This window comes from Lissotriton vulgaris, unplaced genomic scaffold (genome assembly GCF_964263255.1).
Source record: "Lissotriton vulgaris unplaced genomic scaffold, aLisVul1.2 SCAFFOLD_1918, whole genome shotgun sequence".
Lineage (NCBI taxonomy): Eukaryota > Metazoa > Chordata > Amphibia > Caudata > Salamandridae > Lissotriton > Lissotriton vulgaris.
This window is the reverse complement of record NW_028242057.1, coordinates 300150-311164: the sequence shown is the minus strand read 5'-3', so window position 1 is coordinate 311164 and position 11015 is coordinate 300150.

Sequence of the window (11015 nt, the reverse complement as noted above, 5' to 3'; positions counted from 1 at the left end):
TTGAATAAACTCACACTGAAATGGTATGATTGTGGCATCAGTCTCCCAGAAATATTATTGGGCTGCACACCTTGCAGCTATCAATCATGGCCTTAGTGACCCTGGCTACCAGGTGGACAGGTGGCTCCGCCCGGGAGCAAATTATAGGTCCCTTGGATGGGAACGTAAGCTGACACTTGCCACCCCCCTATGGCATTATGCACAACTGGGTAATCTATGGACATCAAAGGGATTTGATAAGTGGGACTTAATTGGCATCTCACAAATGAAAGATATTTGGGACAGGGAAGGAGTGAAATATTCTGCCACTCTCCAGAGTCAACACGACCTAGCTGACACCGAGCTTTTCTGTTACAGACAGATTAGCCATCCCAAAGAACATATCCCTTCCTGAATCATCCCTGTTGGAGGATAGAATACTGGATGGCCACATCCCAAATTAGACTATTTCATTAATCTATAATAAATTAATACACAACATGGAGAACCCTCTCACAGTATTGCGACTGAAATAGGTGGTGGATGGCATAGAAATAGATGACGAGGAGTGGCAGGAGGCGATATCTTCCCCCTGGGTGGTGGCCATTCCAGCCCGACTACGACTAGTTCAGCCTAAGATTCTACATAGGATATACATGACCGGCCCTCGGTTGGTGCTCATGGGGAGAGCAGGGTCAGGGGACTGCCGCAGAAGATGCGGACAAATTGGTACATTTATGCCCATTATATAGGAATGCACTCTCATTCAAGTGTATTGGAGGGAGGTACATACAGTGATGAGAGCGGTCCTTGCTGTCGACATTTTCCCTGAAGCACGCAGATGCTTGTTGAATATATGGGAGCCGACTAATCTTAACACTTATCATATGCAATGGGTTACTTTGGGATTCATGATCTCCAAAAGAAATATTGCACAGGCCTGGGGAGGGGTAACCCCCCTCCCTCCCCCCTTCCCCCACTCTGGAGGTGTGGGAAACAAGTATGAACTGGTGTATTTTCAGGGAAAAGATATTGTATACTGCCCGAGGCTGTCCTAGAAAGTGGTGTCCCTTATGGTCACTGTGGAAATCGTATTGTGACCCCCCACAGAGTACTGATTTAGATGATTTGCTCCCGCCTTGAAAGATCCATACTGTGTACAATGTGAAGAGATGCTGCCTCTCTTTGTCATGCCTGTACAGATTCTAAGCTCATTTGCTGATTGCTTATGTGTGGATGTTTATTAATAAAAAGATTTATAAAAAAAAAGAATGAAGAATATGCGTGCACTCACCTTGATTAAAAAAATTCAATTAGCAGGTATAAGAGGCTTGGCCCAGGCCAGTTTCATCCGGTCGCAGACAGGCCCGTCCTTGGCCCGGGCACGCCCGCGCAAGTCCTGCGGAGTGGGGCAGCGAGTTGAATTTAAACTCCCCCGAGTGCGCAGCACGCCGCCATCGCCAACAGGCGCGACAGCAAGGCAGTCTAGGGGTTGGAGTGCCCACTGACGGCAGGGAAAGTGTTGGTGAGCGGCTCGCACAGGGGCGTGAGTTGAATTTAAGGGCCCCCAGGCGTGCAGAACGCTGTCAGTGTCTCCAGGCGCGACAGCAAAGCAGGCTGGGGATTGGAGTCCCCAATGACAGCAGGCAAAGTGTTGGGGATGGGCACCCGCCGAGCAGGGCCACAAGTTGAATTTAAGCGCCCCAGGGGGCACAGAACGCCGTCAGCACCTCCAGCCACGACAGCAAGGCAGGCTGGGGATTGGAGTCCCCACTGACGGCAGGCAAAGTGTTGGCGAGCAGAAGTAACAATAGCTCGCCAGAACCTGATGGAATTTCTGGTGATAGCGGCGTTGAATGACATATCACGATGGAGACACCTGATACGAGTGTAAGTGTCCCACACCACTTATATGAAAAAACACTCCATATGGAAGGGGGCGATATCTAGGAAAGTTAAAGGTCTATTTCGGGAGAACCCGACTTTTGGAAACAATATCCTTTTGGCTGGAAAAGATTGGCCTCCTTAGTTAGTTATCGATTGCCCAAAAGGAGAAACAGTAATTTTACCCGCTTTCTCCAGAATCACTAAAACATTCATGCGTGCAGGAGTGGGCGGTGAAACTAGCTCCTACATTATACCGCAATAAAGTAGGGTGGGATGCGGACTCACCTCACCATGTAATCTCAGTATAAACTACTCTAACTCCACAGAGGCAGTACCCAATAAAACATGATTCGAAAAAAGTCAGAGAGATCTTAGATCAACTTGAATACCAGGGTAAAATCGAGAATTGCAGCTCTTCAATGAATAATCCTTTGTTTCCCGTAATAAAACCAGACAATTCATATTGTCTAGTTTTATACTACAGGCATTTGAACACTTGCACAAAAACATTTGCAGTACAGAATGCACACAGCGCCGCATTAATGAATAACATTGTGCAGAAGAATACAAAGCAACGCTAAACATCTCAAATGAATCCTTCTGCCAGAATATAGCGCCTGAGAGCAGATATTTGACTGCATTTTCTGCCCTCGGTTCTCAGTGTAAAGTCTGTAGAATGCCTCGAGGATATAAGAATATCCCCGGACTATTCTCAGCAAAGGTAACAGAGTTGCTTCAAAATTTTGATGAGGAGGCATTGTACTATGTAGACATCTATCTGACAGATGATGAATTATTGGATCATTCGACCAAGGTGAACAATATGAAATTGGGGTTCGCCTCCGAGGGCTATAAATGTAATATTAAAAAATGACAAAAATTGCCCACCTCAATGTCCTATTTTTGGGACATGAGCTTTCGAGTGAAGGGAAAAGCCTAGCGCCTAACTTTTTAGAGAAGTGTTTGCTGCAACACCTCCAAAGACTCTGAAACATGTACAATCTATTTTAGGATTCCTAAATTTTTGCAGAACATACATTTAGATTATGCAGAAAAAGTAAAACCTTTCTACGACTTAATTAGACCTGATTTTTCAGTTCAACATTGAACACAGGAACATACAGAAATCCTTCATTCCCTACAAGCTGACACAATAGCTTCTAAACACTTACACACCGGTGTCAACACTATGAATTTGGTGATCCGTGTAGTCACGGGTCAATAGCCTCTTCCAAATAAAATAATGCCTCTAGATCAGTGTGAATATATAATTTACACTGACAGTTCTACTCAGGCTGCCGTAGGAAGTAAACAGCAATACAGCGCTGCATGCGTGATTGTAAAGGGACGTATGTGAGACAGTAAGTTCCATCCTAGGAATATGCAGACGCAGTCTCCAGGATATTGCACGGCAAAACTGGCAGAACTAAAAGTTGTGATACTGGTACTAAAAAATATAGATCTAGAATTCCCCACACTTATTGTGTGCAATTAATTTTATTGTCTCCAGTCTTACAATGAATATCTTCACTATTGGGTCCAGAATGGGTTCATAGATTCAAAAGATTGCAAAATAAAGCACAAATTCCTTTGGGAACAAGTGGCAGAGCTGAAAAAGGGCTTGCCACGGGCTCATGTGATTCATACACTGAGTCATCAATGTGTTGGTGTGCACGTTGAAGGGAATTCATTGGTTGATAAAGTCGCCAAGGCGACAGTGCAAACTGCTGCGGTAGCTGCAATCACTCGTTCAAGCATGAGGATAGAGGACAGATAATGGTAGCTGTTATTGCTTTGCAAAAAAAACTGCTCAGCTGTGCTAGAGGGCTTTCCACACAAGTACTCCTACAAGTTAGATGCACAAAATATACTGTATGCTCAAATTTCAGGAGTGGGGGATAGAGTAATACCAAACATGGATCGCAGATTAGGCTTAATACTAGCTGCACACAAGGGTCTGGGCTCAGCACTTGCAGGTATAACTTCCACAGTTTCATTACTGAAACTTTATTGGTGGCCAGGTCTTGCCAAACAGACCAAGGATTTTGTATTTTAAGTACGGCATCTGTCAGCAGATGAAGGGTTCTACCGTAGCACGTCCACCACTTTTGATATCAGACATTCCTCTTGCATATGTCTATTTGGACCACTGATGCCCCTTACAATCGGATGGGGCTTACATGTCCATCTTGGGGGCAGTGGAATTCATGCTCTAGATTCCTGTGGGTTTGGCCTCAGCGCTTGGTTGAAGCCTGGACTGTTTTAAAGGATTTGTGAGCCTTCATAGGGACACACGCAAGTGGCACATTACATTCTGACCGTGACCTTGCGTTTAGCTGTCGGGCTTACAAGGAAGCCATGGAAAGGTCAGGTGTTGTATTGGGGTATTCCTCTCTGTATCATCCGAAGAGAAATTCAATTGTGGAGAGGAAAAAGGAGTAGTTTCTGTCCTGCAACTCCAGTTCTGTAGTAGGGGTATCTCTGTTATAGCCATAATCTAGTGAATAGTCCCGCCCATGTGCGTGGTCCCCGGAGCAATCAAAAATAATCTCTTAAATTGTCAAAAAATGCAGAACTGCAAAGACACTTAAGAGAGAATTTAAAGACAGATAATGCAGCCTATATCCACAGGCTACACTGTCCAGTACTTCAACTAGAAATTCCACCAAAACAACCACACAAACAGCACAGTTTGCCCAGTTTCCTCACAGAGAAAGCTTGCCTCTACCAGCAGAAGCCTCTGGAATGATAGAGAGGAAGGTATCGACAGACAAGCCCCATAGGCTGCCATTATGTGGCTCAAATAGGATACTGTGCCTTTAAGACAACTTTCCAGAACTCTCTCAGTATCCGAGAATGCACAGCAGATCCCTTTTACTTTCAGTTCTTTTTGAAGGCGTAACACGCCAGACCTGTAGCATTCTTTACATGAATATCTTACTCCACCGGGGAGGAGGGCGGGCGCTTATGACTATAACAGAGATACCCCTACTACAGAACTGGAGTTACAGGACAGAAACTACTCCTTCTGTAGTAGGGGATCTCTGTGTATAGTCATAATCTAGTGAATAGAATGGCAAGCACATCCCCACACCAAAGCGGCGGTGGAGAAAAAGACATAACACCACTACTGTGCGAACAGATTTTGCAGCGAAGCCTGCCCAACCTGAACGTCTGTCCTGGCATCAGTGTCCAGACAGTAATGCTTAGCAAAGGTATGGACCGACTTCCAAGTGGCCGCCTTGCAGATTTCTGCAATTGGAACATTACGTAGCAAAGCAGTCGTGGCAGCTTTGCCCCTGGTGGAATGAGCCTTAGGTTTACCCCCTGAGGTCTTATTAGCCTTTTGGTAACACAATTGTATACAGGACACAATCCACCTAGAAATGGACTGTTTGGAGGTAGCAAGACCGGTCCTGACTGATCCATAATTGATAAACAATTGGTCTGACCTACGAATATCTTTGGTTTTATCCAGATAAAATGTCAACACCCCCCTAACATCCAGGGAATGTAGAGACCTTTCCGGTGGAGATGAAGGATTCTGAAAAAACGTAGGCAAAGTTATGGTCTGGTTGACATGAAAATCAGAAATAACCTTGGGAAGAAATTTAGGGTGAGTGCGCATAACAACCTTAGCAGCATGAAATACAGTATAAGGTTCTTGACAACACAACGCCTGAAATTCACTCATCCTGCGGGCCGATGTAATGGCCACAAGGAACGCCGTCTTCCAGGACAGGTGCTGTAACGAAGCCTTATGAATAGGTTCAAAAGGCTCCTTCATTAATCTGGACAGCACCACATTCAATTCCCATGAAGGCCAAGGAAGCCGGACAGGAGGGAATACTTTCGTTCAAGCCTTCCAAAAAATCTTTGATCACAGGGATCTGGAAGAAGGAAGTCTGCGAAGGGCATTTCCTGTAGGCAGTCAAGGCAGCGAGATGCGCCTTAATGGTATGAAAATTAAGGCCAGACTGCGCCAAATGTAGAAGATAAGGAAGAATTACATCCTCCTTACACGTCGTAGGGTCATAGTTCTTGGACTTGCACCAGATGCAGAATCTCTTCCACTTGTAAGCATAAGAAGTCCTAGTGGAAGATTGCAAAGCCTCCTTCAATATGTCCATACAATCTTCAAGTTGATTCAAATGGCCATATTGCACTATTTCAGGAGCCATGCCGCCAAACTCAAAGACGAGAGGTTCGGGTGCACCATCTGCCCCCCGAACTTCGTGAGAAGGTCCGGCCTGCACGGCAACCGTATGTGAGGAAGGAGAGACCGGTGAAGCAGGTCCGTGAACCACCACTGTCTGGGCCATTCCGGTGCGATCAATATCATCCGCGCCCTGGACCGGGACAGCTTAATGAGCACCGCCGGAATCAGGGGAATGGGTGGAAAAGCGCACAGAAAGCTGTTCGACCAGTCGATCCATAGGGAATTCCCCAACGTCCCCTGTTGGTAGTACCTGGAGGCGAAGTCTCTGCATTTGCTGTTTTCGGCGGTGGCGAACAGATATATGCCTGGAGTCCCCCACCTTGCGAAGACTTCTCCTAGCACTTCGTCGTTTATGACCCATTTGTGGTTTTCCTGAATCAGTCTGCTCAGTGCGTCCGCTTGAACATTCTGCACACCTGGCAGATGGGTAGCCGTTATCCTCAGTCCTCTGGCCAGAAGCCAGTGCCAGATCGCCTGCGCCTCCTGCGACAGAGTGCGTGATCTCGAGCCCCCCTGCTTGTTGAGGTAATACATCGTGTTCGTATTGTCCGTCTGTACAAGCAGAGAGTTGGTCTGAAAGGACGGATGAAAGGCCTTCAGTGCCATGTGAACAGCTCTGAGTTCCAGGAAATTGATGTGGTACGTAGACTCCGACGGAGACTACGTCCCTTGAATCTGTAAGTCTCTGGAGTGTGCTCCCCAGCCGTGGAGAGACGCATCCGTCACGATCGTCTGTGCGGGAATGTCCTTGTGGAAGGGAACCCCTCTGAGGAGATTCTTCGCTGAACACCACCACTTCAGAGACTGAAGTGCATGCAGAGACAGTCGTATTGTGTCGTCCTAAGAACCAGTCCTCTGATCCCACTGATCCTCCAAGCACTCCTGCAGTGGTCTCATGTGCAGCCGTGCGTGAGGCATTAGGAAGACACAAGAGGCCATCGACCCCAGTAGAGAAGACACCGTCCTCATTGTTGTAGATGGAGCGGTCATAAGAGCCTGAGCCTTCCGAAGGAGTGATAACCGCCGCTACTCCGAAGGAGACACGCTTGCTGACAGCTTATTGATGGAGGCTCCCAAGTACTGTATGCATTGGACCGGAGTCTGGACAGACTTGGACATGTTGATGTTCAACCCCAGCTTGTTCAATAGAACGCACGTCTTCTGGAAGTGTGCTTGAGCTCCCGAGAAGGAAGAGGCCTTGATCAACCAGTCGTCTAGGTACGGGTAGACAAACACCTTGTTCTTCCGCAGGTGTGCCGCTACCACTCCCATGCACTTTGAGAACGTCCTGGGCGCAGACTTCAGCCCGAATGGCAGTACTGTTGATAAAGATTGGCGCCGACTTGGAATCGCAGGAACTTCCTGTGTTTCTGTGCAATGGGCACATGGAAGTACGCATCCTGTAGGTCTATAGCACAAAGCCAGTCTCCCTGCTGCAGCTGAGGGTAAATCTGCTGCAACGACAGCATGCAAAATCTCTCTCTGCAAATCCACTTGTTTGTTGCCGCAGGTCCAGAATGGGCCTGAACTCGTTCTTGACCTTTTTGCGGACCAGAAAGAACCGTGAGTACAGAACTCTTCCCCTTTGAAGCAGAGGTACGTCTTCTATCGCCCTTTTCCTTAACAGGATGTCAGCCTCTGCCTGGAGCTCGCGCAGCTGAAACTGCAAGCTCACCGGACGAATAGCTAGAGGCGGGCTGGTGAACCGAAGACTGTATCCATTGCAAACAATATTCAGCACCCACTTTTTCAATTTTTCTCCACTCTGCCAGAAAAAATTGAACGCTTCCCCCCACCGGAGTGGGTAACGGATGTAGGGGAAGTAAACGCTCAGGGCCTAGACCCGGCCGGGCCTTTGGTCGCTGTTGCGGACTGTTGGCCTCCTCTGCCGTTTCTGGAAGGACTTCTGGAACTGCTGCTGTTTTTGTTGCTGCTGCTGTCCGGAAGTCTGCCCTCGCCCTCAAGTGCCGAACCGTCTCTGGAACGGGTGGTAGTTTTTCTTCTTCTCAGGCTTCTCTAACCCGACAGCCGTCAGGGTTTCGGCTTCTGCTTTCATACGGGCCATTTTATCGTCCGCATGTTTGCCGAACAGGGTTTCCCCCGAGAAAGGCATGTTGGCCACCCGCTGTTGCGCCTCCGGTTTAAGTGAGGTGAGGCGAAGCCAAGCGTGACGCAGTTGGTTGATGCCGTGGCAGTATCCGTGCACCTCCAGAAGAGATACATCAGCAGCCGCGCTGATGATCTGGTTCGACACATCATCCCCTCACTTAATATCTCCAGAAAGTCCTCTTTCTTGTCACGAGGGAGGAGCTCAGCGTACTGCTGGAGGGATTCCCATAGGGCACGATCATATTGCCCCAACAGAGCCCCGGCACTTGCAGCCTTCATGGTGGTAGATGCCGTCCCACAGACCTTTCTGCCCGCCGAATCCAGCCAACGGCTGTCCTAATCAGGCGGCACCATCGAAGAAGGAGTGGTGGCATGCTGCTTCTTAGCCGCTGTCACAATCACGGAGTCAGGTGTTGGGTCCATTCGAAGAAAAGCCGGGTCAGATTCCGGAGCCCGGTATTTCTTGATGAGCCTGGATGGAGCTGCCTTTGTCACTGCCGGCGTGACAAACAACTCCTTGGCGGGCTCCTCCAATCCTGGTACCAGCGGAAGCAGCGGCCGAGACAAATGCTTCTTGTGAAGCATCTCGAAGATCACGGACGTCGTAGGTGTTGGCACCGTCACCGTGATCCCTAGCTTAGCTGCACCCCTCAACAGCACTTCCTGGAAGGAGACAATATCGTCAACGGGCGACACCCTCGTCCCTGGAGACTCCGACAGCGTCAGTGAATAATCCCTGGTGGATGAGCCTGTGCGGGATCTGGATCTGCGCCTCTTGTGGCGAAGTCTAGATCGAGATGACGATCGGCCACGGCTCCGCGACCTCCCTCTCCGGCCGGAGAGGGAGCGCGATCTTCTTGGCCTCGGCCGATCCGCAGGAGCAGGCTATGTCGGCCTGGCCGGGACCCTCGGCCGAGGGGTCCCCTTAGGTGGTGTCGGATAACGTGGCAACGAGGCCGTCCTGGGTGAAGGCACCGGTGGAGGGACGGAGGGAAGAGGGAGTTAAGGTGGCAGTGACTGGCGAGGAGCCGGCCCACGAGGCGGTGGTGGTGGAGGCGGGGGTGGGGTTCCGCGGCGGCGGACCTTTCGGCAAAGGAGGAGGGGTAGGCGTCCTAGGTTTAGTAGGCGTATACACCACTGAGTACACCGAGCCCGGTGACTTTGTCTTCTTCCTTGGCGACGATGGCGAACCAATCGGCAACCTCCTAGCGTCATGACTCCTTCCTGTGCTTCCTGGGCGTCAAAGAACGCCGCCTCGACGTCGAGGGACGTCTACTCGACGTCGACCGGTGGCGTCTCCTCGACGATGACCGGTTGCGCCTCCTTGGCAAGGAACGCCACCTCGACGGCGAAAGCCTCCTCGCCAGCAAACGCCTCCTCGACAGCAAACGCCTCCTCGACAGCAAACGCCTCCTCGACAGCAAACGCCTCCTCGACAGCAAACGCCTCCTTGACAGCAAACGCCTCCTCGACAGCAAACGCCTCCTCGACAGCAAACGCCTCCTCGACAGCAAACGCCTCCTCGACAGCAAACGCCTCCTCGACAGCAAACGCCTCCTCGACAGCAAACGCCTCCTCGACAGCGAACGCCTCGACTGCGAGGATCCCCTCGACGCCGATCTTCTCCTCTTCGCCGTCGGCGAACAGCGGTGTCGCCTCGACGGCGAACGCCGACGCCGGGCTTTTTCCTGACGTCGATGACTCGACGACGACGATGCTGTCGACGGTGGTCTGTTCAGCTCCCTCGACGCCGAACGTCGAGGCCGCTTCTCCCCAGAGCCCCGGGGAGATGGGGAACAAACCGTTGTCATCCCCTTGACGCCGCAGTCGACGCAATCGACGCTGGCGGAGTATGGGGACGCTTGCTGGACTTCCTGCCCCTGGGGAGCCCCCCAGAGGCCTCAGCATGGGCAGATGAAGCATGCCCTGACCCACCTTGTGCCTTCTGACGACTTTCCTCGAGGTCTTGGAGCCTGATCTTCATCCTCTCTCTCAGGGTCCTGGTAGAGAGGGTTTTGCAGATTTCACACTCCTCTGGGATGTGAGAAGAGGGGAGGCAGACGATGCACACTCCATGTGGGTCGGATTTGGCCTTTTTCCTATCACACTCTGGGCAATTGTCAAATAAGCCAGGCATTTTGACAATATAGTGAAGAAACACACAAGAAAAAGTGAAAAAATCGCCAAATAAACCCTTGAAAGGGAGAGCTCAATGCTCCAGGGTCCTGCTAGCAGCAGCCGGAAAAAAGAACTGAAAGTAAAAGGGACCTGCTGTGCATTCTGGGATACTGAGAGAGTTCTGGAAAGTTTTCTGAAAGGCACAGTATCCTATTTGAGCCACATAATGGCAGCCTATGGGGCTTGTCTGTCCATACCTTCCTCTCTATCATTCCAGAGGCTTTTGCTGGTAGAGGCAAGCTTTCTCTGTGAGGAAACTGGGCAAACTGTGTTGTTTGTGTGGTTGTTTTGGTAGAATTTCTAGTTGAAGTACTGGACAGTGTAGCCTGTGGATATAGGCTGCATTATCTGTCTTTAAATTCTCTCTGAAGTGTCTTTGCAGTTCTTATTGTTGATTGCTCCGGGGTCCAAGCACATGGGCGGGACTATTCACTAGATTATGACTATACACAGAGATCCCCTACTACAGAACCTGGATTTAAAGCAATCCTTTACAGCTATGGTATTAGCCTTGGGTGGCTGTTGGGTCAATCACCTATATGGGGTCTAGAGGGCACTTGATAACATCCCAAAAAGTTCCCTAGGACACAGTACTCCATATAAGGTCTATTTGGGACGAGAATGTGGGTACCCGACATAATTG